Source organism: Agelaius tricolor, unplaced genomic scaffold (genome assembly GCF_023055355.1).
Source record: "Agelaius tricolor isolate 1412-34295 unplaced genomic scaffold, bAgeTri1.0.p SCAF_19, whole genome shotgun sequence".
In the NCBI taxonomy this organism is placed as follows: domain Eukaryota; kingdom Metazoa; phylum Chordata; class Aves; order Passeriformes; family Icteridae; genus Agelaius; species Agelaius tricolor.
In genome coordinates, this window is record NW_027269279.1 from 9,804,307 (window position 1) to 9,816,659 (window position 12,353).

Sequence of the window (12,353 nt, forward strand, 5' to 3'; positions counted from 1 at the left end):
TTGGTGAATGCAGAAGGTGAAGAAAATTTAATTTAGTTTCATATTCTTTTTTTTTTTTTGTCGCTATAACAGCCTCTTGCCTGCCTTTTAAATTCAATTTTACTTGTGACAACCAGCATGACCAACAGAGGACAGCACATCCATTTCTTTTAATGATTAAAAGATCCTGAGCTTGAAGCTGCCATTCACTTTTTCACTCAGGAAATGAGAGTGACAGGCAGAGTGGAGCAGTGTGCCGTTAAGTAAGCCAGCCAGATTAAAAAGGCCTTTTTGCAATTAACTAGAGCTGTTTTGAATTCCAGGAGATTACTCAAAAGTAAATCTACTTCTAACCAGGCATTATTGCTAACGAAACACTGTGGGTGCATGTTGGTGAAACCTGAGTCTGTATTTTGATGCATTTGTTTACTGAGCACTGCAATAACAGTTAAAACACACTTAGGAGTAAAAGCACACTCAGGAGTGTCGGGTAAACTCAGCTAATTCCCCTTCCAAGCTGCTGAAAGACAAGGTGTCTGTAACCAAGTTTTGATTAAATGTGAGTGTTCATAAAACACTGAAGTGAAGCCAACTCCAGTGTTTTTATTGCATTTGATTTGGGGGCAGAGAAGACTCTGCAAGTCATAATGAAATTCAAAGAACAAACTCAAGGATTTCATATGGCTGAGGGGAATTTCATTAAGGAAATCCAATTAACCTGCAAGAGTTACACACATTGAAATCTATTATCTTCCCCCAAAAGCTGGCTTTGTGGTTTTTATAGCAACCTTTGCTATTCCTGGATAAATAATGCTTTATTACAAATGCACTGACATCTTTATATAATTAAGATTATAATAACATCTTCATTTGTCTCTGCTTTGCAAACATTCAATTCTGCTTCCTATGAAACATATGAAATAGTGTTTTTAAAGAAGATATGAGTCAGGATTGGGTGTTAGACACCAGCACAAAGCAGAGATTTAGGAGACACACGAGGAATAATGTGGCTCCTGACAGCGTGCGGGTCTGCGTTTGTCGGTCAGGGCCTGATCCTGTCAGTTGCTGAGCTGAATTAATTAAGAGCCTAAGATACCATTAGGTCCATGGGGACTGACAGTGCTCAGCAGTACTTGGTGTTAAAGCCCTTGAATAAAAGCCAACCTACAAATTCCGATTCATGCGAGTAACAATATTGCACACATCTACAGTGGGGACATGAATTATTCACATCAGTGTAGCACGAAAGATGCAAACGGCAAAGCCTGTTTAAAATAACACACAAACACTCCGTGTTTCTGTGATATGTGGGAGGGTTATCATTTGGCCCATTTTTCACTCATATGCATATTCCTTTTATTTGCTGCGTGCATAGGTCTGATATGAGGATGTGGAGAAAATAAATACAGGAGATAGACATCTAATAAATATTATTAGAAAATGAGGAAAGAGGTTACTGATTAGCATTCTTCCCATATAAAACTATTAGATTGTATCAGAGAAATGTGACTTAAGTGTTTTACCGTTCTTTTTTTTTAACCATTATCTGATCAGAGAAGCATGAAAAGCACTTTATTGCCTTTTTTTTATCCCTGTGCTAGGAGCCCTCTGCAGGAAGTGAAGCTGAATTTCACAAATCTTCCCTTTCTGACGTCTCCCGAATTTCTAGGAATACCCCTTCCCTGTTACTATATTTGGTGGTAGTTTCTAGGAAAAAAAATAATTTTCGGACGGTCTTGGACTCACCACACCTCCTCGCAGAGGACTGTGCGCCCCGGGTCTCCTGGCACGGCCCCCACGGAGTTGAGGAGCTCACGGCTCGGGCTCACAACTCCCGGCGCAGACTGCACGTCTTTGTAGCACTGTTGGAGGAATGAGCATGGAGAAGGAGTGGGAAGGGGAGAGGTGTCTTTGTGGCAACAATGAGTGAATCTTCTCTAGTTTTTTTCCCGGCTGCTGCTCTTTGTTTTTTTGGTTGGTTTTTTTTTCCCCAGCACTTTTTTTTTTTTCCTTTTTTCAAGGAAGAGGATCTTAATGAAAGAAAAAAAACCCTCAGGATTTTTTTTTTCTCTCCGCTTCCCCCCTCTCCCCCTCCCCTTGATGTGGCCTCTTGTTTAGCTTGTGGCGTGACCGTGATGAAGAAATGTTTCAGGGCGCCTGGCAGGGTGATCTTTTTATGTAATGAGTCAGGATTTTGCCAACGGAAGGAGCCGGCTCGGAGCGAGGACCGGAGGGCTGTCTCCTTTCAAGAACGGGGACCTGCCCGGCGAGCGGCTCCCTGCGCGCGGGATCCCCGCTCGCTGCGGGCGCTGATCCGTTCCCGTTCCCGGCTCTCCGGGGCACCGCCGCGGCCACTGACAAGCGGTGAGTTGCGCTCTCCCTCCGCGCCCCCGCTCCGCGCCGCCCGCCCGCCCGCGGGGAGCAGCGCGGCCCCGCGACGTCCCCGCCGAGGCCGCAGGTGCGGCCGCCGCCCCGCGCCCCCTTCCGCGGGCAGCCGGGGCCGCGCCCTGCGCGGGGATGGGGCGGCTCCGCGGCGGGCGGGCACCGGGGCGTGCGGGCGCGGCCGAGGCACCGCGGTCGCGGAAAGGCGCCCCGGGAGCGGCGGCGGCGGCGCCGCGGGGCCGCGCATCGGCGGGCGCGCGGCCCCGGGCAGCTCCCGGCGCGGCCCCGCGCCCACCTGCCGCAGGCCGCGGAAGGTGCGCGCCGGGCGGGGCGCCGGGCCCGCCGCGCCCAGCGGGGAAGGGGCGGCTCGCGTGCCGGCACCCTCGGCAGCCACAGGTGTCCGCTCCCCACGGTGTCCGCTCCCCACGGTGTCCGGCCACCGCTCCCGTCCCGCTGCCTCCGCGTGGCTGCTGCGGCGACTTTGGCCAGGCACAAATAACTCCAAATGCGCGTGCGGAGGGGGTCGATACGCACCGTCTGATCAGGTCGTGTGAAAGCCAGAAAAACCTCCTAAATCATCACAGCCGTAAATAAGTCAGTTAAAATGTATAGTCTGTAGAAAGAGGAATTATTTAAACATTTCTACTTAGCCAGAATTTCCATCAACTTCTCTGCGTTCTCCTTTCAGGATGTATTTATAAAGGTGTTTATAAAGCAGTTCAGCTAGGACAGCATTCTTCAGCTCCACATTTTGATTATCAAAAGTAGAATGAATGTAATAGTGGCTTTTCAAGGACAATAATTAGTTTCTTTTAAAGTAACTGACGGCATTAACCTACTTCAGCCATCCAAGTGTGAACTATAATGCTTTTAAACATGGATTTTATATAGAAGCTCTGTTGGAATTATAAAGTGAAGATTTAGACTACGTTCCTTTTGTCTGTGAATTTCTACTTTTCCTCTCATCTTTAAAAGATCTTATGAAACAATATTGAGGGTAGTAAGATGATGATGTAGAGCTGAATACTTGAGACTATCATTGTTAGTAGGAAGAGACCTGTTTTCAAGTAAAGCGAAAATAATTTCTAGTTTATTGTACAAATAACAAATTTAGAATAATGACAGCTATTTCTCTATAATGTGTCAACTTAATTCTGAAATACAGTGAAACAGATAAATAATAACTTGTTACACACTTTGAGAAGAAGTCTTAATAGATATTTTGAGTGCTGAGTCTAATAACTGTTATTCTGTGTCATTTTATAGACACTTAGAAAAGTTACTTCTTACCTGCTTGATAAATAATTCATAAAATACTAATAAAATCAGTTAGTATCTGTTAGCAATTCTTGCTGTCCAGAAAGTGAAGGAGGATGTATTGTGACTGGGCTATAACGTTCTCTTTTGATTAGGCTGAAAATTACCCACTCTATAAGCAATGACTCAGTCGATTGGGCATATCTCACAAAGATACTTTACTTACAAATTGAATCTTGGAAGGCTGTGGTTCCAGAGTCGGGGTTTTGGGGGCGAGATGAGCTTATGTTTTATCCAACTGGCCCACAAAGTCCCGCTTTTGGTGGTCACTTTGTTCTGCAAAAGAAAACAGCACATTATGGCTCTTACATTGGACAGTAAACTTAGTAGTAAACTACTGCTGCACTTAGTAAAGGGCTATTATACACTTTAAATAAATAATCATGTTCTAGCTTTAGTGTTGTTTTCAGCAATAAAAAGGTGGATAGAAAAGAAAATAATTCCAAAAGTTAAACATAAAAGTTTTCTAACTATTGGTGATGTTTTTCTCTTAAAAAGCCAGCAAATGCTGAAGAAAAAGTCACCTTTCAAAGGGTGCAATACAGGTGAATTGGGAGAAAAGCTGGTCCCTAAAAAAGAGAGACAGTTTAAACCTTGAAAAAATCTTTTAAACACTGGTAGCATTTGTATTGTCAACCCCCAACTCATTTTTTTTTTTTGCTCACAAAGTATTCAGTTGTGATGTATCTCTTGAACGTTCCTTTCTGTGTGTCTGTGTGTGTCCACATGTGTACAGTCTTTATCTATGATTCAATTTAAAGACTGCTGATTTTTGTACTGTTAAAAGTGTGAAATATATTATTGTGAGTAAGGCAGTGTAAACCTGCGCTTGGTAGAGCTGTTTAAGTTCATGTTACTATTTACATTTTGGTATCAATATCCTAAAGTATTGAAGTATTATTTTTACTTAAAAGTTACATAGCTGTACTTTGCTCATGGGATTCTAGAAAGTGTTGAAAACACTGGTAGAGGTACTGAACTTTCTCATGGTTCCAAATACACTGCACAGATATTTAACACTGAATGAACACATGATACACAATGTAATTTATACAATGTTTCATATATGCAGCATATTCACACAAAATACATGCAGGAGCTCAGCTAGTGTAAATGTGTCTGTCGTAGTTTTGACATTTAATGCCAGCTAATCACCTGCTTGAGCTACACATAAACATCCAGACATTCACATTGTGATCATATTGTCACTATAGTCAGGTTAATTTTAAGAGTTGACCTATACAGACTGAATCAATTTGAGTATTTCAAAAAGGCCTGGAAATTCAGCTGAAGTGAGACAGTGACGCACTGTTAAAGCAAAGTTGTTGGCATGTGATTTATCTGATGACTGTATGCAGGATCTGTACATTTATGCAAGTGAATATCAGGATCAGTTATCAAGTTTTTCTATAGAATTCTCATATTTTACATTTTATAGCAACATAATTGCAACAAAAGTGGAATAGGATGTGTCCAAACCTCAGTGCAACAAATTCCTCACTTGTTTAAGACTGAAATCTGATTTGGAGGAACTTAGGTCAGAACTGTGGTGCTGATGTACTTTTTAGCTACTGTTTTCCATGAAAATAATACTGTTCAGAAGCAGCAGTTATGAAAGGTTAAATTTTCATAAGCCAATTAAGTTAAAAACATAACTGTAGAAATTTTTTATTTTTGACTTATACTAGAGTATATTAGTACTTAGTTTGTGAATACATTCCAGACTTGTCCAGTCTTCATAGTTGTCAGATTTGGACTGGTTTAATTCCTGTGGTCTGTTCTCCAGTATTCTGAGAATGTAAGAGCAGAGAATCAGAGATGAGAAAGTGGATCAATGTGAGGATCTTGCTTTAAGAGAACAGAGAAACACATCCAAACATCAGCAAAGATCAGCTCTGCTCTGCTGAAATACCACAGTTGCTTCTTACCAACTGTTACTTAAAAGCTCTTAAATTAAAATGTAATTTTGTGCAGCTACTTCCAGTAAGATAAAGTAAAGATCACACTTTGTTAATCAGCTATTTTTAGATTATTTTTTAAAATAGATTCTATCTGCTATCTGGCTCTCTATTGAGGATATATAAAATTCACTTGCATTGCTTCTAGCACCAATAACCTAGCTATAGAATTAATACACTATTTAAATGATCAATGAGCAATGTTAAAGAACACAGTTATGCTTCTGTAGGCCTTCCTCATACAATATTTTTATTCACATTTTTTTCCCATCAATAAGCTTACAGAAAGAGCTCCTGTTTGTCTCTGGTGTGCAGTAGAACAGACAGTTTGCTGCTGCTATAGATATCATGCATATATTTTAAACTTTGAATGGATGTTCATTTTGCATGTGTTACTTAAATTAATGATTATTAGAGAAAACATTGATAGATTTCCTAAACATCTGTGTTATAAAAATTTGATGTCTTTCCCTCACACTGGTTTTCCCAGCAGGTTTGTGTGCAGCTTGGGGTGCTGGCCTCAGAGCTGAGACTCCTGAAGTGCACTGTGTACCCACAGTATTAATAATTAAATACCTGGGATCAGTCTATCTTGCCATTTGATATGAAAAAAGAAATTTACAGAAGATAAAAAGTAGATGGTACGTTTGTAATAAAAATTAAATTTTCTTCAGATAAAAATGTCATTAATTATTGAAAAAAAATTTAGAAATATCAACCACAATTATTTATTGCATTTATAATTTACAAAATTGAAAGTCCTACTAGCTGTCTTTCTATTTAGAATAAATTTAAAACTACATTTTTAGAATTACTTTTCTGCATTTTTAAGCAAACCTTTAAAAAACCAGCTCACAAAACACACTGAATCAGCAGAGGATTACCAAATGGCCTAATCTGTTTACTTTTGAAATTTTATTGAAAGCAGTGAAAAGATCAGGATCTCCCCTGGAATCCTGTGGCATGGTTTGGAGCTTGCTCTGGGGCCTGTATTTTCTGCAGCAAGGCTTCAACCTTTGACACCTCCTGATCCTGTGTTGCAACAGAAAAGTTTTGTGACTCCCCTCTGATCCAGCCACAGAAGAAGAGACAGAGAGCTAACGACCCCAAGCTTGGAAACTCATGACCTGGAACAATTAAAATTTTGCCTTACTAAAGGCTGCAGAATCAGTTGTCCTTTCCTAGGAAATTATCCAGAGTTTTTCTGGGCAAGAGCACAGACCCCCGAGGTGTGAATTTTAAACTGTGCCTTGTTCTTTGCTCCCTGTTGCAGTGTTACACACCAGCCCTGCTTCCCTGGGGAGAACCTGGAGCTCAGGCTGCAGGAAAGGTCTGTGCAAACACAAACCAGCCTGTTCAGGCATATTTTTCAAGGACATTACTCAAAAGATAATTTTACCTGCCTTGGAAATTGTATTAGAAGCCTATGAAGCAAAAACAAAACAAAGAAGTGGATTTTTGTAAATGGCTTTAAGAGATTTGGGGAAAACCACTGCTACCACCTGGAAGCTGCAGCTGTAGTGGAAGACGTGGTAGAAAAGGGGTTCAGACCCTGTGGCTTGAGCTTCTGGTGGAATCAATGAATTTAAACATCATTGGCCCAATTCACAGTGCACATCAGGTAATAGCTACACTAATCCCTTGCTGCAATGCCATATGCTATTCTCAGTCAAACAGTGCAAACATATAGGGAATTTGGTAAAGGTATAAACATGGAAAAAAGAAACAAAGAAACAGGGTTTTGCCTGTGGTCAAAATGCCCAAAGAGTTCCTGTTTCCAAGGTTTGGGGGCAAGGGCAATAATTCTGTATTCAAGTGTGAATGGATAGGCCGTATTCAGCTTGGGAATTTTTTTCAGGACCTTTCCTAAAACACCTACTGAGTAAATAAAGATAATATCAGCAGAACTAAAGCCCCATGCATTAGTGAGGTAACTGGCTTTGTGAGGTAGCTGACAGGGCTACACCTTAGCAGTTGGCTCCAGAAGGTTACCCCTGATCTCTGACTCCCTGTTGGATATAAAGCTCTTTATTTACCAACATCTTTTTTAATATTGGAATTGTAATTCTCTACAGATGGGCTCCAGAGTTTTGTTGTTTTTTTGGGTTTTTTTTCCTGTTTGGAGTATACCTGCTCCTAGCTCAGCTCAAAAGAAGTCATAAAAATTTGAGTCCTATCTGATTTCCTAGTATCCTGAATACTTACATTGTTGATATAAATGAAAAACTTTTGAACAAAACTGTTTTGATATTTTCAGTTAATACTGTTAAATTTGATTTAGCTGTTAATGGGGGAGACTACAATTCAACACTATAAAGTAGTATTTTTGCTGTTTGAAGTATCTCAGCTTCAGTCAGACAGTCCAAATCTTTTACTGCAATTATGGCCTTTCTATATGAACCAATATAAAATAGTATCTGGACACTAATTTTTTAAATAGAGATTTTCATTTGTAGGTCAGGACAAGAATTAAAAAAGAACACATACACCCCCCCCCAAAAATATAAAATGTGTTTTGTCATCTACAACAAGGCATGTATTGGCAAGGCAAAGTTGTAGGACAAGGTGAGAAAAATAATTCCAGGATGTTTCAGGACTGGCCCATATGCATCAGGAAAAATAAGTCAATACAGTAATTGTACTGAAAGGGCATTTCTAGATGTTACACATTGCTGCTGTTAAAAATTTCTGGTTTATGGTCAGCAAAATCTGGCTTTCTGCTTTGATGCTGCTGCTGTTTGTATTAAAGCTTTTTTTTGTAATCAAAGGCCTGTTTGAAATCACACAAAGCACACACACCTCTGTCAGTAGGTGCCTGGATGCTGCTCTAAATCAGAAGTATCTCCACTGAATTCACTGGATTTACATCCATAAAAAATGCAAGTGAGATCATGTTAAAGTTTCTGGAATCTGAGAAAATAATTTAGTTAATTTTTCATATTTTAACACGAACAAAGGACAAATGAATTACACAGAACATAGTACTAAATAATGTGAAGAATTGAGGATTGCTTTTTTCAACAATATTATTGTTATATTTTATGCTTTGTACTACAAGAATCTGTGAAGGATATGCCTGTTAGGTGCTATTCAGTGTGGATTGTTCTAAAATAGTAACTTTTCACTGGGCATGCCAATTGAATGGGCATAACTTAATGTGCTACCTGTTCTACTAATGACATTTATAAATATGGGGATAATTCAGCCTACTAAATTGGGATTCCACTTTGTATTTTCACTCTGACTGGTCCTTCTGTATGTATGGAAAACTGCCCAGACAGTTCATTGGAAAATATCTTAAAATTCTTTAAAATGAAAGATGTTCTATTATTCTATTATGTATAACTTTCTTCTATAAACTAATGTTCACTATGTCAATGAAGTATCCTTAAAAATGAGAAATGCAGGTCAACAGTTAATGATGATTATCTTGGGGTTTTGTTTTGGTGGGGTTTTTTTGGGTTTTGGGGGGTTTTTTTGAGAGCTGAAAGAAGAAATCTTGTCCTGTCTTGTCTTCATGCAAAATGTATTTTACTTCCCAAAAATAGTATTTCTAAGATAGCTGCCTCAAAATTCACTTTATTGCATGGACAGAACCATTTTCTACATCCAGAGCTAATGAGTTAGAGGATCCTTGAAAAACTACAGTTTTACTCTCCAGTGGACTAACAGAAAATTATGAAATCCTGAGGTATTGTTGGAAAGTTGTTCTAACTTAAAAATCTTTTCTTTATAGTTTCATTCTTGATGTTCCACAGCATTCACCACTTCCTGCATGGCTTTTAACCGCAGGGAAAATGAGGGACTTTTGGGGGCAGATGTGTTTCCATTACACTATCATAATGCCCCTAAAAATCCTTATTGCTCTTGCAGTATTCTTCTGTATTGCTGGGCCTGGTGAGAACTACTTGAAGACTTAGCTTATAAATACAGCTTTTCTCTAAAAACACTTTAAAAACACCACTGAGTTTTATTTTGCTTGTCTTATATTATTTTTAGTTGTGTTTACTGTTGCTTAAAATATAAATGGCAAGATATGCAACCACCTGTTGGTAAATAAATGTCATAAGTCATAAATCCAAGGGACATGCTGGTAACTGCATGGGATTATCAAGAGGGGTCTGTTTGGGTTTAAGAGTGAGAGCTTCATTTTTTGGGTACAACGAACTTGTTTTTTACGTAAGAATTTAGCATTTATGTATCTGAAAATATGACAGCTGTTTTGCAAGCTAACTCAAATGACTGCTGTAAGTGAGCCTCACTTAGAATATTTACTGCTTTTGGAAACACACATCAGGTCATTTATCAAATGCATAGATCTGTCCAGTACATTTCTTTAAATGCACCAAAATATCAAAATCATGTTTTAATACAGTCTCAAAATAAAATTATGATTATACCTGCAGAAGACATTGTGGGTTGTCAGGTGTTCTATGCTTACTCAGCTCAGAAGGTCTTTGTGTGGCCGTACCTCGTGCTGAGGCCTCTGGGGAAGGCACAGTCCATGGGAGTGCAGTCCCCTCCCAGGAAGGGACAGATGCCCAGGGATGGATGGCCCAGGCACAGTTTATTCCTGCTGGGTGGCAGGTTCCCCTGGAGCCTGCAGTCTTTCAGTTCTGGAAGGAGAAGGCAGAAGATACACACGTAAACATGGTTTGTTGTTGTCTGGGTCTTGCAGAGCAATACATCATCAGTTTGACATGTGCAGTGCTGGGAACATTTATTTGAGTAGCTGAGTGTGGGGCACACGCAGTACTGCCACTGCTTTGTGGTAAATGTACTCTTGACTTCACTGACTCGTTTAACAGAAATTATACATGGTGTTGCAGGGTCCCTCTGACAGGGTCTGCTCATATCTTTAAATACCCTTCAAAATATTTGGTGAGATAGGAAAGAAACTAACTGGGTGGATTCACCATACCACTTTAATATAAAAGTTTAATCTCCAGGGAGATGCTCTTCTTCATTCTGCTGTAGGAGTGTGTCTCACTTTTCACACAGCAAAATCTTACAGGTCACGTCCTCCAGGTCACAAAGCAGGCTTGCTGAAATGACTGAGGCTCAGAACTTTTGCTGCCCAGAGAAATACTACAGGAACAAGAAAACTCCTTTCTAGAAGGATGGAATGAGCAGTGTTAAACAATTTTGTATTCACAGGTCAAAACACACTGGAATATGTCCTTCAACATAAAACACTGCAAGATGCAACAGCATTTCAAATTAATGTATAGACAGAGAATAGAAAACAGCCATTACATTAATTTGAAATGTTCATGTCAATATTTCAGTGCTCCTGTTTGGACTGCTAATCACAAGATGATCCCTAGCACCTTCTGACTTAAATGGAAGGTGTAACACAGACTGGCTTGAGGCTTATCCAGCCTTTATAATTACAGTTACTTATAAGGTATGAAACTAATTGAACTATTAATATTAGTCATCAGTCAAAAACTCATTAGAGTTTTTTTGCATGTTTTTATTCTAAACATGCCAAGGGGTATGTTCAGCATTCTTTTTATTTCCAAGTGACACTCCTAGGTAAAGACTCCGCATCTAATAGAAAATGTTTTTTAAAAAAAGCACACAACAGCAAATGACATATAACTGTAATTTGGTTTTACGCATTTTTTTCACTGAGGAATAAGCATTAGAAAATGAGAGTCAAGCATAAGGTTTGAGATGTGTACTTAAATTTCTGAATTCAAATACTTGCTTCAAATAATTTATTTTAAATATTTAAATCATTTGGTATGAAACAGTATGTCACAAAAATCTTTGGATCTGATATAGCCTCAGAGGAATGACTGCAAAACTCATCTTTAAAACTGTCCACTGCAGCTAACAGCACATTGGGAATAGGCTGTGAGTAGGTTTCAGTGTCAAACATTTTGTAAAAGATAATACTCTTTCTCTGTTTGTTTTCTTAAATATTAGCAAAGCACAGATTTCTATTAGCCTCTTCTTAGAGAGATTAGTTTCTTTTAATTATAGGGCCAAGAGACATTAACAAGAACAAGCAAATTGCTCTAAAAGTTAGAACAGTAGCAAGTAGGTAATTTTTCAAGTAGAATTTCCACAGTGGAAAAGATATTAAGTATTTGTTATGTGCCAAGAAATGAGTAATACAAGAATATTTAGATTCTTTTACAAAATGGAAGAGCATTAACGACATTTTAGTTTTTTATTATATATAAAATTCTTGATTACCAACAGTCTCATAATAGAGAAACAAAAGCAGAAGAAAGGACATGCAATTATTAAATAGACTGAATAAGAGACATTAATCTCATTTATGTATTGAATAAGCCCATTTTTATCTCAAGTTTTGAACACTGCCTCAACTGTATGTAGACTATTTAAGACATGATTCAGAATACAGAACTTGGCTGATCCATTGTAAGAGTGTTTATTTATTTATTTGCTATGTTATTTCACTTCCAGTGTGTCAGATCCAGTTTGTTACCAGATGAAGAGAGTGTCAGTTCTGCTCCAGCCCATTCTCAGGGGTCCCTGTGCAGCTGCTGTGCTGTCACCTGTGGGGAGGTGACTCCAGAGTCAGGCTCTGAGCACAGGCAGGAGCTCTGGGCTGTGGCACAAGGAGGCTGCTCAGGAAAGCTCAGATAAAGGCACCTAATTCCACAGTGGGCTAGAGAAAGAGGTGGGAAAGGGAAGAGCTCTAGAAAAGGGAGTAGCAACTGCAAGAGAGAAACCACTACT

General features: G+C 39.4%; 1 long non-coding RNA gene across 1 annotated transcript; it reads right to left on the minus strand.

Annotated features, from left to right (window-relative positions):
• Window positions 1-8,328: 8,328 nt before the first annotated feature.
• Window positions 8,329-10,988, minus strand: LOC139598186 (uncharacterized). The gene is made up of 2 exons (XR_011681820.1): window positions 10,558-10,988; window positions 8,329-10,252 (listed from the first exon to the last, which is right to left on the minus strand). It is a non-coding gene; the product is annotated as an uncharacterized lncRNA (long non-coding RNA).
• Window positions 10,989-12,353: the final 1,365 nt, after the last annotated feature.